Source organism: Euprymna scolopes, chromosome 16 (genome assembly GCF_053919585.1).
Source record: "Euprymna scolopes isolate OS-2025 chromosome 16, ASM5391958v1, whole genome shotgun sequence".
In the NCBI taxonomy this organism is placed as follows: Eukaryota; Metazoa; Mollusca; class Cephalopoda; order Sepiida; family Sepiolidae; genus Euprymna; species Euprymna scolopes.
In genome coordinates this window covers 10,158,514-10,177,255 of record NC_136497.1, presented here as the reverse complement: position 1 = coordinate 10,177,255, position 18,742 = coordinate 10,158,514, and positions in this window count along the sequence as shown.

Sequence of the window (18,742 nt, the reverse complement as noted above, 5' to 3'; positions counted from 1 at the left end):
CTGATGTTAACCCCCCCCTTCCTTAACCTCGATCTTATTAATTGTCTTACTTTCTGCTTTTTTTTCGCTACCACTTTGACTTGGCCATGAAAGAACTGTTTTGCCAATGTTAGAAAATTCATATATCAAGCTGTTTTTTTTTTATTTCTTCTCCATTTGAAGCTTATACCCTCAATTCTCTACGCTTTAACATATATTTTCCTTGGAATGGATTTTATCCCCCCACTCTTCAACAAAAAACTCATCTACAAGACTATGCGATGTTTTCTTTATCCCTGGATATTTCTAAAGAGACTCCAAAGAACACTTTTTTAGAATCTCTTATTAGATCTACCCAATAGGAACCTCATACTTTCACTAGATTTCTGCAATATTAATTATTGGACATTGCTAGGTATTTTTTTATTTTCCTATTTTACTTTTACTTTTCTTCAAAAAATGTTATAACTATCGTTTTTAAAAATTGCGTTAACCAAAAAAATTAGATTGTTATCTATATGTTCCTTTCGCTAACGTTTTTAGTTCTGAGAAGAGCTGTTCTTTGAAACTCCATGGAATAAGGGATTTTTCTCACCCTTACTCGTATTCTTTGTTTTGAATACAATATTTTTAATTAAAGTCTGCAGTATCGTGACGTCTATTACTTATATATATATATATATATATATATATATATATATATATATATATATATATATATAAGAGCAAACACTCAATAAAACATGTTAAAACACTTTGAAAAAGAGTTATGTATATATATATATATATATATATATATATATATATATATATATATATAAGCAAACAGTTAATAAAACATGTTAAAAAAAACACTTTGATAAAGAGTTAAACACACATTTAATCTGAAAAGGAAACACTTGATAATGGATAGTCCTGAATCCGCGACGTTTCGAAGAAATCCTTTCCTTCTCATCAGAGGGTAGGAATTTAGCAAAATGCGAGATCGGATTTTGCATACAAAAATATTTGATGAAACTGCAAGTTAGCAAAAGATCTTACTTGATAACAAAAATCTCTCTCTCTCTCTCTCTCTCTCTCTCTCTCTATATATATATATATATATATATATATATATATATACATGTATTAACGTGTAATTAATCAGACAGATAATGAAAACAAGCAATAACAACGGTATTAAATGATGGAGAGTTTAATTAGAATGTCTCCAAAAAGATTCTAAAAATCATTAATATGAAAGATAAAGATAACTGTTGAACATTTATCATGATATATTTTCTAATGATATATCAAAGACAGGCAACGAGGCAGAATAGAAACATACTCGATGCCGTTTTGGTTAATAGCTTTTTTTCTGAAAGCTTTGAAAACCAAAACCTTTTTTTCCAGGGAGTTTAATAGACGAAATACGCATTCATTAACATGTTTTGAAATAAGTGTAACTATCAAATCTTAATGTGAATTGGACGAACTGAACAACGAGTATATGCAACAGAGCTGAACAATAGATTTTACAGAAATATTTTAATTTTAAGGGCAGAGAGTAGGTTCGGGAGAGAAAGCGGTTTATTAGAAATCCAACGAGAACACACAAGGTCAGAAGTTAAAGATTAGTACCAGTACTGTTCGATTATCTTAGAAGAAAAACAACCAGAAAATGAACTTATACTTTTTATACGAACTCCTTTTCATTGTTAATTGTTTTCAGGGGGAATAATCTCATACATAACAAACCGAAACGGTAATAAGAATATTTATTAGTCCATAAAATTGAATTTTTATTGCTGTATTTTTACACGTATACATTAAAACTAATATGCAAACGAACGGCTAGAGATAAATATATTAAAATTAGTCATAATTACAATAAACGATCAGATCATGCACAGACGATGTCCAAGCGATACAAATGGATTGTAATAACTTAAGAAATTTCTTAGGCAAACAATTCTCGTTAACGCAACTATTTTATAGCGTTATAAATGGTTAGGAAGAGACATGAAAACATGGATTTCTGAAGTAAATTTCATGCAGAGTTCTTGAGTTAATTTCGATCAGAAAAAAATAACAGGAGGGGAAACAATTTAACAACGCTGTACATTAAGTGCTGAACGAAAAGTTAATACATCCACTCTTTTTTATTTATTGACTGTTTTTGTTATCGATTGTTCAAAAACATGAACTATGGGAATGGAAAACATAAATGCCTGAGAGATTAAAAACGGCGTGTTTCATTATTTGCCTTGATCGCTCTAATAGCAAGCATTGGTTCTCTTTATTTTGCTGCTTCTTTTTGTCTTCTCGCTTCGAAGAACGACACATCAACTTGTTTGGTGAGGATCTCTCATAAATAACGACACCGCACCCCGTTGGACGAAGAACTTCTATATGGTACGTAGAGTAATTTTATCGCATCTTTTCATTGTGGAGTACAGCCCATTAGAACTTTTCTCCCTCTTATAAATGTACGGGACTGACGTTACGATTAACGGTAATAGCCATTGTTAAGAGTGCTGTTATTCAATTTTTTTCTGATACACAGTTTATAAAGGGATAATCAGCTTCCAAAAGCGAAAGTTTTATATAAGACAAAAGTAAAAATGGACACAGTTAAGAAGGACCTCGCCGAGGACAATAGACAATATATAGATTCTGTACGTAGACAAAAAAGAATCGCTACTGCATATAAATATGCATTTTTTTCACAGACTTAATATATGTATTAGTTAATTGTTATATACTGAGTGATGAAGATTTATTGGTAGTTTCATAACATTACTCGCAGGTCAGTCAGCGTTGTCCGACCGTAAACTACGTTTTACAATTTTGACTCCGTAGCAGCTATTTTTTTACTAGATATAAACAAATCCAATTTTTTCACGAGTCGGAACCCCCTATATATAAAGTCTCAAGTCTGTGGGCTCAAAATTGACAGAATAGTTTCGTAGAAACCATCTTGCACAGAAAAACAACGTTACGTACATATAGGGAGAGATTACTGAAGGCCAGCTGCTTTACTGCATTCGTAACGTCATACTACTGATGTTTTAATGCACCCAATGAATTTAATAAAATCGATATACTATACGTCTTTGACTCAAGCTTTCATTTGGGAACTTATAGTTGAAAAGGGTTAAGAAATTCTCGCAAGTAAGTCGAGTCAATGTGTATTTCATAGCAAGTTTAGTGGCTTGGTGCGGTGTTCACTTTAATTAGGTTGAGATATATTCCTCATAAAGAGAAAATTAGAATTCACAAGCAGTCAGATATAGAGATATGAGTACTTAGGCATTTTTTAACCCGGATTTTTTGTAAAATTCTCGCGGGTGAGACTGAGAGAATCGACGGAAAAAAATGATCAGAGACGCCGGAAAACTTAAATAACAACAACGATTCAAAGTATAAACAATATGCAACAATTATAACAAAAACTATTTTAATTTTAATCAATGATGATTTTCTTACTGTATTGCTCTGGAGAAAGCGATGCAAAATAAATTGTTTGTTATTTTAATAAAACAATTTTTTGCACGAAAAGTCTCAATGTCTTTTTTCCATTTTTTTAATGTTTATTTTTAGCAAAGTTTTTTTTCATGAACAGTTTATACAAAAAAGAAACAATATCTTCTTGTGGATTTTTATGTTTAGTTTTCGATTTTTTTCTTCTTCGTCCAATTTATTTTACAACTCCAAAGTCGTCTGCTGTTTCGATTTCAAAAGACTTATTTAATTGAGTCAAACCTTCACCTTAATGATTTAAAACATAGAAAGTAAAAATATCCCCCTGCACCCCTTTTTAACGTACATAAATTACTAAAAATAAAAGAAGAAAAAAACAATTTTAAGAACATAATTGCCCTTTTTTTTTGCCGGCGGTTCTCAACAATTATCAGTCGCGTCCGCGATTAACGCTCGACATTTTCCGTCTGTTCTCGTCAGCAGCAATGTCACAAAACTTCGATTCAAAGAATGCATCAATCCCGATAAATGTTATAGGAGATAAATTTGATAACCTTAGTTTTTGCAGAACTGTTTATACATCCTCAGACAAACAGTGCATTGTATTCGCAAATGGTAACTTATATGGTCAGGCTCAACATCAAATAACTTCGGTGGTCCAACAGCGTCTAGACGTGATTGTGCCATATTGTATGAAGGGAGATGTGACGAAATCTCATTTATGACGTCATGGTGAGGAATGACTATTAACAGTCTTGGTATCTAGCCAGTCACATGACGAATATTATTGATGCATATAAAATTCCCGTAAGGAACATATTCAGATGTATGAGTGAAGAGATATTTGCTAAAAATAAAATAGTGATTTTAAATCTTTGATCAATCTCAAAGAAAACTTCTGGCCAGTGTGTTATTAAATAAGCTTGCATTATCATGCTCACAGCCGATGAAGCAATTAAATATAGTGTGATACGAACTTTAGTTGGTAGTGGTATCGAGCCCCAAGCTAATGGTAACATTTAATTCTATAAACACTAAGTTTTTTCTTCTAATAATAATAAAAAAAATCGATAAGAAATACCATATTACATGAAAACCTATATTCTAAACTCCTCGGCTTAACGTTCATAAGTAATATGAATTAGAAAAAAAATACGTTGAGTACATTGCCAAGGCTACTGAAAAGAATTGGGCTCCCTTAAACATTCTAGGAACCGACTCACACCAGTAAGTATCCTATCTCTTTACAATGTCACAATTCGCTTATGGTTGCACCATATGGGCTGAAAATCTACAACTAGTCTCACACTTTTACACAAGCTAAAACAAATCTTAAATCGAGCAGGTACCGCACTACCGGCCAGACCCCAACCTTTGTCCTATCGGCGCAATGCTGCATCCAGGTTTTTACTTTATAAGTACTTTAATAGAATGCATTTTGATTAAATCATAGCATTTGTGCCCTATTGATGTACATATGTTTAACTAATCTGAAAAGCAACACAATCCCATGCATTTAGTGTTGAAAAAGCTCTCGACTTTTATAGTCTCTTTCTTCTTCTCTGATTCCGTGATTAAACATTAATGCATAAGTTTAAATGTACTGTTAACAGACATCTCGCTGAATTTTCCCTCCGTTCATTACTAGGTAGGGTTTAAATAATAACTTCTTACTTTCTGAGTGGTAATATGCATTGCTCGGAGGGAAAATGAATAAAAAAGGTTGGATGTAACATTTTTTGCATAATAGTTTTACACAATCTGCAGATTGAAACCGTGAAGCACATATCACTAGATATTAATATAAATACATTTTCAGCGTTTTAAAGATTGATAGTAGATATCCTGATCCATTGTAAACCGTTCATACGTATTGAAAAATTGTTGGTATTACCCGGTAAAAAAAACTGATTTTCTTGGTTGCAATGATGAAAGAAAACAATACAATGTCGGCCATATTTGGAGGCGAGATATGCTTTTTTGTTTTTTTCTTTTTTATCGAGTTTTTATATATGTTTTCTGTCCGGTTTTCGTAATATTACTAGTGTAGTTTCTAACTATTTCATATTCTTTAGTTTTTTTTTCCTTTTATCTATTTTTTCACTGTTTATTTTATCCTTTTTGCTTACTCAAATATACGCTGTTTAAGTTAGCAGCACGCAGTTAGACAGAGCATAATAATAACTTGTGATCAGATAATCATTAAATCATTTAGAATGGATGTAGATTTTTTTGTATTATATCTACATGAGAATATATAAAGGGAGTTGAACAGGAAAGCTTTCGTTTACATTGTATTTACATGTCTGTATACTAATACAGTCAGAAAAAAAAACTTTTCCAGTAGAAAGTGTCCGGTATATAGAGAACTTTACAATAAAAATATGGGATATTACTGCTTGTCAAATAAGTCAGAGGGCGGGTGCATGTCGATGTGACTAAACTAATATGGCTTTATCAGAGCACATTGAATTAAAGTTCTTGTAAATCAGAAACAGGTTTGTATCAATGCCTTACAAAAAGTGAGGTCAACTTTTCAATGCATATCTCTCGAGGCACATATATTCCACATGGAATTCCGAGAGAGATGTATAGGTTATATTATGAAACCAATTCATCGTGGCGTTTTAAAGAATCTCGATATAATAATTGATCTCGTGTCTAACTTTGCCATCACCTGAAGTTATGTAAAGAGTATAGATATAATAATGAAAATGTTCTGTTTTAAGGAGGCTAAAATTTATAGTTATACGCGATGATTCAGCTGGTGGTGAGACATCATTTGTGACATTGTCTTTGACACCAGTGCATAAAAAGAAATTGGTGTAAAAACTAAATGTAAAAATCGATTGAAAGTGAATTGTTTTCTTACATAAACATATGTTAATAATAGCACATAAAAGATAAATATCATATGTAGGTTTCGTTTTAACCTATTCCAACAGTAAAAATAGAGGAAGATCGTACTGTATATAAAGTCAATGAACACATTTTGCTGGTTTGTTGAAGATGCATATTGAATCATTATAATTGATTTTATGCATATTTTTATTACTTAAACATATCACCATAATTAATGGATAACTTTTTACTGTCAGATTTATAAACATTCATATTTTTTTGAAATATTCTTACTAGTGATAGGACGATTCCAATATTTTCCCAATTCCGATACACTTACCGACGCCGTACTAAACTCCCGATTTTTATTCCAATTGTTTGTAAATCTCAAAATATTTCCCTATAGAATTTTTATTTTTCCTGATTACAATAAGAACACATTAAATTTACGTATATTTTCTAAAATTTTAAAATCCATTTGTGAAACGTACAAGCTTTTAGTTTTACTAATAGTTTAAAATCAATAACTATTTATTATTTTATTATTAGTATCAGCAGTAAAAAAGAAACGTTTTAAGCAAAAACATGAAAATGAAATTAAAGAAATCGTTCTTGACATCGGAAAATAAACATAATTTTTTCCGATTTTGAGACCGATTCCGATACCCCCAGAATTCTGATTTCCGATTCCGATTCCGCTTAATCGCCACAACACTGGTTCTCACACGTGATCTTTTTTATTCAACTGAAAAGAAATCATGTTCCATCATCATAATACTCCTCATCAGAATGCACTAGGAGTACTTGGTTTAGAAAACATTCCCATCCTGTATATTCTGTTCTAATTCCTTCGGATTAAAATCTAGTTCGAAGATAACAAAACTATTTAGCTGATCTGATTTTACCATTACATTCAACATGGGTTCGATTCATATTTCACATAAAGACTTAAATAATTGGATAAACTAGTCATCAGACTGACAAGAAATCCACTCATTTTTTTTCTGGCCTTCCGACATTCTTTGACTGCTTTTTCTTTCTCGTCATTGTCATCACTGTTTTTAATATATTTTTTATCATCCTCTCGTTTTTACAGCTGTTTAGTCCATCTTTGCATATTCCATTTGATTGTTTCGTTATTGGACATACACAACTTTTAAGGGGAATTTAATACCAACTTCTCCAATTTGCGTAAAAGTGTGTTTGTTTGAAAATCTTAATATTAAAATATTTTCCTAATTTTATAAATGCAGATGTAGTATATTTTTGTGGCATTTTGCAACAAGATTTAAAATGAAATTCAGGGAGGAGTATGGCTAAGCCCCCGAAAAATAGCGCTATGATTAGAAAATGAATATATCGGACTCATCGATATTACCCAATAATACGGATTATGATTTCCTTCTTTATGCTGAGCGGAATATACATTCTGTTTTGTAAATAAGAATTTCTATCAACATTATTTGGAATATTCCGTTTACTGTTCTCGCCTTCAGGTGTTTTTACACAGCCTTTTGGTTTACGCAACTTCCTACTTTATACAGGCGTATATTGTCGAACGCCTGAATGTTTTTATTTAACGCGGAAATCTGCACGTGACTTGAAACTGAACCCTTTTATTTGATTAACGAAGCAGATGCTCTTGTCCCGTGAGCTATGACTCGGTAAAAATTATAAATAATTTGCAATTATATATTTGGTTCGCCTGCACTGACAACTGAATCTTCATTATCCAGAATAGTGTCAATTTTACAACTAAATTTTACGAAGTACTTTATTTACTGGGAACAGTAGTCGTACGAATTAAACTAATACCCACTCGTGGTCTCGAAAGTTCGAAATCGTTTCTCATGTAAAATCTTTTTTCTATCCCAGATTGGTGTGATGTCATACTACTAACGCTAAAATATATCATTTGTTTAAGTTCTACAGAAAAAAGCTACTTAATGGAAATCTAACAAAATAAAACATAGTAATATAATCAAAATAAGAAAACGTCTTTAATGTATAATAATTAAAAGAAAATAAATAAAAACATTGACATATGTCAAGTTTCTTTGCTAGTTCACTTAAAAACAGAGAGAAAGAGAGACGGAAGCAACAATAATTGTAAAGCGAAATCTTGAAATATCTTACAGTAATTAGGGTGTTTTTAATAGAATGAATCACTTAGTAAGTGATCGATCAATTGATAAATTAATTGCAAATTACGACGAGTTAAAACTAATGAAATAGACCTGTTTTTTTAATATATTTCAGTTTCAATCTTAAAAGGGACTATTTTAACATGTATGTTGTGTGATGAAAATATATGAAAAAAAAATCCCAACAGTCAAAAACGTTAATTCAATTTTAGCATAATAGATTACTAAGTGACAATTATACGTCGTGTTATATCGTAGTTTTCACCATTTGTGAAAACTTTTGAGTATCTCGTAAACCTTCGTTCGCTTCATTTTATTGGCCCATAATAAACATCGTTTCACTGTAATTAACAGACACACTTAAATTAACACAACCATCTTTATTTGGTCATAAACTAAATAATAAGGTTCTACATGCAACATTTGTTAATTTGCTATTTGACTACCAATTATACTTCAGGAAACCGACGAATACGAATATGTTTCCCTTTTCACTGTCCTTTTTGTGTTCTTAGTCTTCAGTAATATTTGCCCCTTTATTTGTTTCGCTCATTCATAACAACCTATATTAATGATCTGAAAAATATTTTTTTCTTAGCCAGATATATTTCTTATATAGCGAGTATAACTATCGTTGACTAGTTATCAGGAGTATAAACTACAAGTATTACAAAAAGTGCATCTATTATTTTTCGTTAAAACTGTTATCGTGACTAGCGGAGGCAGATCCCGGCTTTGCCCGGGCGTAAGCAACGCTTAAATGTAATATTTTAAATTGTCCACATTTCGTATATATTATTAGAGAGTCGTGATTTCAAAAGTATATATATATATATATATATATATATATATATATGTATATATATATATATATATATATATATTTGGATGCTATTAGCAAGAATTGAAACCAAAAGTAAAACGGTAGCATTCAAATCTGGTGACGTTACGACTGTACCAACGTGACACGCATATAAACTGATGGAAAATTTAAAATAAACTAAGAATTATGTACAAAATGTATAACGATTATTTCAGTTTTGACATTTATAAGATATTTTATCCGGCTAAAGACCTATAAAAGAACGGTCTGTAAAAATTCAATCAATCGCCCTGCGACTTTTAGTTTCGGAGGAGATAGTTAGAATATGAAGAGACAGACAGACAGACAGACAGACAGGCAGACATATAGTCTTTTATATATTAGATAACATATGTAAAGTATCTTTTGACCAAACCTTTTCCTCTAACAGTTTGTTCTCATATGCACACATTTCTTTACTCGTCCAATATAAATAAAAAACTAGAAAAAAAAGATTCAGATAAAAAGAGATTCAATTACTAGCAGTTGACAGTTTGACATAGATTCGGTACAGCATTAAGAACACTTACGCGGTTCAATGAAAAAAATGCGCATTCTACGATACCAGTGCATGTGATTTTTCGACTCTTACAATCTTGGAGACATGCCGACTTACTATATGAAAAGGTTTGTAAATATGCTTAGTACCTTCAGAATTGTTTAAGATGAGATTTGATAATTCAAATTATTTTGTTTATCTCGTCTTAGATGTTAAACTTACAATGTTCGGATGGTATAACCTCTAAGCATTTTCAGGTGCTTCATTTAGGAAACCATGAAAATACATAATGAATTTTAGAACTAAACCATCTATTAAATCAAAATACGAAGATACTTCTCCGTCCCGTCAGCCAGAAACAGGTAAAATTCTTGTGTAATTATTCATTTTCTTTTTCTTTTAGCATTGCCTTCGTAAGGACTTTGACCTACAACTTCCAGAAAAATATGGTTTAGAACTTTGTCGGTTACTTCATCGGGTTCATAAAAAAAGATTGAAGGTAAAATGGGTAAAAGTATTATAAGAATTTTATACGTGATAATTACTGTTCTCGAAATATTCTTTGTAAGTTGAATAGTTTTAGTGATTTCTGATTTCTGGCCGGACAAAAACACAACTTTCATTTTAATATGTTTGTGAATTTATGAAATCCGGATTGACTATTACTATAATTAAGATCATTTTGACTAATCATGAGTGTTATTTTCACAAGGTTTCGGCCGATTGACCATTTTAACCTTTGTCAAATATATTCTATCGAACCTGAGAATGTTCCCGTCGGAGTCTAAAATCTGCACGGGATTCCGAACGGGACGCTTGTATAATCCAAAGTCGAAACTAACATAACACTGTAGTCCGAATAATCCAAATAATCTAAACAATCAATTTTGTTCTCAATATATTTTATGTGCACATTATTATTATTGTTGCATAAATAACTAATTATTCCTATTTTATAAAATCGCATGCTAATTGGAAAGTAATGTTTTTGCAATGAGGTTAATCTACATAGTTTGCTGAATACACGCCATAAAAAGTCACGTGTTATTTATGTTTCGTTTCTGAAAGAGACAAGATCTACTGAGGTTTATCTAGATCACACACGCATTTTTAAAGAGTTTGTTAAAGAAGCTTGTCATGGGATTTAAGATGATTGGCATAGCGAGATTTGGAATTAAGAGTCTGATGGCTGATATTAAACTTCCATGAATAGGCTTTAGCTATTCAATCTTAATGAATCTAATCTCAGCGAGCTTACTGCCATCTTTAATTGATGTTTTCTATTCATCTCTGTCAACCGCTTAGTTTTCTTAGCTGCTCTCACATTCATGAGAAAACTGTAGGCGTGATTTGATATTTCACTGTATATATATATATATATATATATATATATATATATATGTGTGTGTGTGTGTGTGTGTGGGGGTGTGTGTATGTGTGTATGTGTGTGTGTGTGTATAAGACACTATGAGATTGGTTAGTACCAGATAATTTGGGATGGCTAGGCGCTATATGTGCCTAATAGAAGAAATATGGGCCTAATAGTAGAAATATTCAGATTGGTATGTTTGGGTAGCGTTTAATTCACTAGGGGAGATGCGCCAAAATAACACCTGGTAATGTTATATAATCGCGTGGCAACGCCGGCTAGAAAGTATTATCTATCTATCTTTATATATATATATATATATATATATATATATATATATATATATATATATATATATATAACAAAGCTTAATTATAGCAAACCACACGGAGCGAGAATGGTCAAAGGCTTACACTGTGACACAAATCTATCTATGTGACCGGTCAAGATGCACCGTAAAGGTATGGAAATAGGGACAGGATTTGACGTGTAAGGGGTTTCATTTTTGAAAACTGAATTAATTTTAGTTGAGTTGGGTGCAGGTCGTAAAAGATATAGGATGCGTTGAGAAGTAGGCGACAGTTTCTAAATGGAACCACAAGCTAAAGATCACCATTCTCTTCAGTCTGCTGTGACGAAAACGTCTGGGAGTAAATTAAAATATACATAAAAAACAACTATTGTCTTGAATTTCTGTCCCGCATACATCTTTGACTGTAACAGAACCAGTTATGCAAAACGATCCAATTGAAGATATAGTTACTTGCAGGAATAATTCTTAGTTGTAGATAGATCGAGGTAGCCAGTGAAAAAAGAGGACAAGTCTTTACAGACAACACTAAACAAGTTAAAGGCCAAAGAGAATAAGCATAAAAAACTGAGTAGGGGCGGGTTAAAGAGAGTGCGCTGAAAGTCAAATGACAAGGTAGGAACTTGACCTTAAAGGTAAGGTCTGTTTTATTAGGAGAGGAGCATAGTTATCGAGACTATTTTTTTTATATTGGAAGTGAAATTTATGGCTGTCTTTGGTAGTAGCCGTAAGAAAATTAAAGGAATCTATTAATAATTAATGTTTAAGTTTATAAATGTTTAAGTTTATAAGGAGATGGCAATTATCGGCTCTGTTTGTAAAAGAAGTTTAAATCCTTATGAGTGGATAACAAGATGATGTTTTCAGGTATTAGAGTAGAAAAACGAATGGAGGTGGGTAATTACACTAAATTTAAATTTTGGCTTTAAGGTGAAGAAGAAAAAAGCTGTGACGAGTAAAAGTAGCCCGAGAGTCGTATTGAGAAGAGATTTAATGAGTAATGTTGAGTATATAAAGCAGATCTATATGTGACGTCAGCTATGCATGTAAACATGAGTATAAAAACTTGGTTACAGATAGGTTCAATCGGACAAGAGAAAAGAATGTGTTCGGGGGTGGTCTCATATTGCATTGTTGATATTTCTATTCTGTGTTTCAAAATAAATGTAGTGATGGAGAGAGTGGAAATAGGGGGAGGTAATTGACAGATACATACACAGCACTATTATCCTTCCCGATAAAAACAGGTGGGAGCCTGGAGGGGACCAGGCTACCGTTCCCGCTTCTTTCAGCTGGACCAATACCCGATTCAGATCCTCTGCGTGTGGTTCGGACCGGGCCTCCAGCTGGAAGAGAACTGATTGGAGGTAAATTCAAAAGTTCAAGCCACGGTCGACTCGTGGGTTCGAAGGAAACTATCATTGAAGGGCAGGACGGAGGTATTTGCCACATATGCCTTTCCGCTCATCCTTTACTGACTGACTGTACTTCCCCTGCATGAGAACAAACATCTCTACCAAGCAAGTTGTCCTCGCCTCTTTGGGAAAAAGGGAAACATTGGGTTCGCAGATATGGCTATGTTCAACGTGTGATGGTGGTTTGGGAAGCCCGACTGTAGGTGCCATCGATATACCTTCCTAAGCCGAACGTTGACAGAACCTATGGCCGAGGCCGCTTTCCCGACCTTTTCCTCAACCATTCCCGACCTTATCCTCCTAAGGTTCAAAGGCCTTTCACAGTAAGTGTTGCATAATTGCTAATAGGTGTTAGAACGATCAATCGCAATCGGAATCGAGAATCCAAAAGATGGGAACTTTTGAGTTATCGGAATCGGAAAAAAAAATTGTGCCTATTTTTCGATGCCTTATTTATAAATTTTTATTTGATTTTTATTTTATAGCATTCAACTACGTGTAGTAATAATATAATAATAAATATTTATTGGTTTAAACTGACGGGAAGTCTAAAATTTATACCTCACAAGTGTTTTTTTTAATATTTGAGAAAACATAAGCACATTTAAGATATGTTTTTACAATAATCGGTAAAAATATATTTAGAGGCTTATAGATAATCAGAATCAGAATTGGTTATTTTATCGAGATCGGGAATGTAGGATGAAATTTGTTATTGTATCAGAATCGGGTAAAATATTGAAATCGTTCCATTATATATAATTATAGAACTATGTGGACTTGCTTTCTCTCTTGCTTGTGTGTTGTTTTCAACGATCGGATTAATCCATATCATAAAAACGTGATGACAGATGAACACCCCCCCCACACACACATATATACATTTACGTTATATTTGTTTTTACATAAGCAATAATTACTCGTTACACATTCACGAACATGTTTCTTTCACCTGCTCACTAGTAACTACAGTCCTCTTCAGGCGATACAGTTTATATTGCAAAACTTGTTTGCGTATAAGCTGTATCGCCTGAAGAGGTCACTAGATGCTCGTACCTAGCTGATCGAAACATGCTCATAAATGTGAAGTGACATATCAATGCTGATGTACAAACAATTAGACAGTATATCTATTCCTATGGCGGTATTGAGCACTCTTGTATAAATTTCTTTGGTTAATTTGCATCTGGAAAATTTACATTGCAACATATATATGTATGTACGCATGTATGTATGCATACATATATGTATATATATGCATGTATATATGCATATATATGTATGTGTATATATATGTATATATATGTATATATATGGGCTGACGTTATCCGCCTGATAGTCAGGGACTCGAACCTTGGATTAACCACTAAGGAGGCTGTCCTATCAGCAGGCGCAAAGTACTGGGACTTCTGTATTGCCATTTAGTGAGTTGATCTGGACCATGCAGTACTCTGGTGGCGCCTTTCGATGACATACTAGTGGCTAATTGTTACGGCTTTACCTTTTCGTGTGCTACAAAAAAATCCTTGTCTTTTTCTCTCTTACTTTCCCTCTCTGTACTAAGTATGCCGATCTATTCCACAAATCCCAAAACCTCAACATGCCTATTCCACAACATGAAATATCTCCAGATTAAAAACTCGATTAAACATAGAACCCCATCTTCAAACGTAGACTCCTACTACCAGGTCTCCTTCTCCAACATCAAGAGTCTACGTTCCAACCTTCCAGAGGTTGAAAACCAATTACAGGAGAGGAAACCGGACATATTATTTCTAAGTGAAACTGGAATAGGGCCGACCACTTCCCTAGATGAGTTCATAATTAACGGATACTCTAATTAAACAGCTAAATCTGACACCCAAGATCGCCATGGGCATGTATGTTATTATATATGTGCCTACATTAAGGATGGCTTCCCGTGTGGCAGGGATATCTCTTGAGAAGATCCTAATTTACCCAATATGTGCTTCAGTGTTGCACTTGCTTACACCACTGCATTTATATTTGCCCTCTATAGGCCCCACAACAGCGGAGTTACTATCTTTAAGAGCATATCTGAGAAAATAGACCACATACTGTTTTCACATCCCTCGGCTAACATCCACATCTGTGCTGACTCCAACGTCCATAACGTGGAATGGCTGACCCATTCAAATAAGACAGACGATGAGGGGAGATTGTGTCATGATTTTGCCATTGCTTATGACCTCACTCAGATTGTTCGCGAACCCACCCGTGTGCCCGATACACCCGGTCAACATGCAAGCCTTCTAGACCTTTTTCTCTCAACTTCCCCTGAGCTATATGTTCATGTTCTGTTCATTCTCCTACAGGATCCTACGACCAATCCTTCGTATTAGGTAACATAAAGAGAAAATTTTAGAAGCCCCCAGACGTACCCCTCCACCGTACTGTATACCGATACTCTATGGCTGACTGGGATAGCTTCCGTACATTCATATCGGATTTACCTCTTAACTCCATGTTTTAAAAGAAAGTGTCCTCTATAGTATCAGATCCGACCGAATGATTAATTGTAGGCATAGACCAATTCATACCATCTAAAAAATTCCAACAAAAACCTAACAGCCAGCCATGGTTCTCCCCAGAATGTGCTGCTGCGATCGCGCACAGAAATCACTTTTTCCATAGCTACTAACGTAATTGATGCACTTAGACTAAAGCTGCTTTCATGACTGCCAGAAACCACTGTAAAAGAGGAATAAAAAATGCAAGAGAGCTATATGTCCAGTCTGTTTAATCCAAGGTAGCTGATCAGTGGCTTGGTTCCCACCAGTTTTGGCAAATAACAAATAGGATCCTGAACAGAAGTGTGCGTCCTATCCCAACAATTATCAATGGACCAGAGGTTATCTCGTCAGCTTTGCAGCTAATTCTACCCTATGCGACGAAGGCCGTCAACTGCCCATTTTTCTTCCTATAACACAGAACAAGCTAGGTAACATACAAATATCCGTGCAGGAGGTCGCAAATCTAATAAAGAACCTAGATTTCAGTAAAGCAACTGGCCCTGATGGCATCCCAGTTATAGTGTTAAAAAAGCTTCAACCAGAACTTGCTCCCATACTTACGAAACTGCTTAAGCGCTGCCTTAAGGAGAAGTGCTTTCCGACTCCCTGGAAGAACTCATCAGTTTGCACTGTATTTAAGAAATCAGGTGATAAGTCATCTCCCTCTCAGTACAGACTAATAAGTCTCCTGTGTGTTATGAGTAAGTTGCTGGAATCCATATTAAATAGAGAAATAGTCAACCACCTCAGCAGAAATAACCTTCTTAGTGACACACAATATGGCTTCCGCTCTGCAAGATAAACCGCAGATGTGCTGACGGTTATATCCCACAGGATTAGTTAATCTCTTGACAAATGCTTCCTTTCTAGGACAATTGCTCTTGACATATCAAAGGCCTTCGACAAGGTATGGCATAAGGGTCTACTTCACAAGATTTCCAGCTACGGTATAACTGGAAGTGTTTTCTCAATCATTAAATCATTTCTCTCCGATAGGCTAATAAGAGTAGTGGTAGATGGACAAAAATCAGAGGCCTGCAATATAAATGCTGGAGTCCCTCAGGTGTCAATCCTGGGCCCAACTCTCTTCCTGATCTACATCAATGACCTCCCTAAACACATACTTAAATCATTCGTTGACATCATCTTTGCTGATGACACGACCATCTAGGGCAACACATCAAAGGCTGTAAACGACAAAGTTCTCTCTGATTCTCTCTCCTCTGATCTCGAGAGCGTGGTTCAGAGGGGGAATACCTGTCTGGTTACCTTTAATGCATCCAAAACCAAACTCCTATCCTTACATCATCAACGCTCTGGTCCCCATCTGGCATCAATTGTGATGGATGGCTTTCGTCTGGGTGAGGCCCCGTGTTTTGCTAAGCTTCTGGGTTTTACCTTTACTCCTGATCTGAAATGGAACACTTGCATCAAGTCTGTTGCCAAGGTCGCTGGAAAGATGGTGGGATCCTTCTACCGCTCCAGAAGATTTCTTACTAATGATGCAATTCTTTATCTATATAAAAGCCAAGTACGTCCAAGGATCGAATACTGTTGCCATATCTGGGCAGGAGCTGCTAAAAACAGCCTATCCTGCCTTGACAGAGTACAAAATAGACTTCGTGGCTTAGAGGGGGATCCCATTTTCTCTACCCTGCTACCTCTCTCCCACAGAGGAGACCTTGCGAGCCTATCCTTGTTTTATCGTTATTTCCATGGCAGGTGCTCGTCTGAACTCCAATCTCTGGTCCCCCCTCGCTAATCTTTCACGAAAAACACCTGTCTAGCTGAATACACTGTGAAAAATTACCCCCACTCTATATCTGTGCCTAAATCAAAACGCAGATTCCATGAAAAAAGCTTCTTTCTTAGAACTGCACGCCTGTGGAACTCTGTTCCGTCTGCCTGCTTCCCCCGGACAACAACTTGGATGTCTTCAAGTCCAATGTAAACAAATTCCTAATGAACCGCCCCCTTAAATAAACACTTCATCAAATCTCCACACTAACGTAATGTACTTGCAATAACCCTTATCCCTGAGTGGCTTCCTTAATAAGTGGTGATCACTGTGTAAAAATGTGTACGTATATATATATATATATATATATATATGTGTATATACATATATGTATATATATATATATATGTATACACACATACACACATGTATATATATATATATATATATGTGATTAGTACAGCTGTGATTTTAGAATGTCCTCGATAACAAAAGCAAAATATTTTGTTCTCATATATTCGAGGGAAAACAGTTACATTTGGTCGCTACAAACAATCATCTTTTTCAGTCAATGAGACGTTGTCAGGCTACTCTGAACTATTCGTCGCCATAGAAGAAAAGGAAAAGACTAAGCTCTTCAAAAAAAAAAAAAAAGAAAACAATAAAAGTTGCGAGCTCTCTAAAAAAAAAGGAAAAAATGGAGAAATCGCTATTCAACCTTGTTGGAAAATTGTTCAGCTGAATGTATAGACAATATAAATTTTAAATGGTTACAGTAGGTCTTATCTAACCAGAGCAGTGTCAGTGGGTTTGGGGAGTTAAACTGATTTTTTTTTTCAATTTTTTTAAGGAATTACCAAACTTCCACCGCTTTTGGAATAGACACATCCACTTGGCTTATCCTAAGAACGGCGTTCGGAGTAGAAACCCCCATTATCCACATTCAAAGAACAACTTTCGGAGTAGACAGTAGGGATGGAAGATGTGAAAAATAATTCCCGTAATTTTTTTCGTGATAATCGTTGTCAGCATTCCCAACCACAAATACTAAAAAATAAAATAAATAAACAAAATGTGGGTTGCTAGTGTTGGTAGTAGATTTATTTATCGCGTATGCATACAAAGCTAGCAGCCAGTGGATTACAGTGCATGAAACATATCTGTATATGTCTCTAATACCAGTCTCTGAAAAATGTCAATGCGAACATAGTAGAAAACGTATAAAAATAGTCATTCTAAAGAAAATATGGAGGTTAACCTATGTATAAATTTACTCCCTACAAAAGGTAATGTATCGAGAAATACTCCAGCGAATTTAATTACCTATGTAACAAAATTTACGTTAAAACTTTAGCGTAGATAATCAGTGTAAAAGATCGCTCATTATAATTAAAACCAGACCCTAACTTGCAAAGACGCATGCATTTTTGTCTATTTATGTGTGGAATCAAAAAATGGAAAATATCTAAAAAGATATACTTAAAAAATTTGAACCGGATTCCCGAGATACTCCGTCAATCATTGATCAGGCGCGTACCGGTAATCATCGGATTAGGCTGTTCGCAGTATCAGACGCATACCAATTTCAA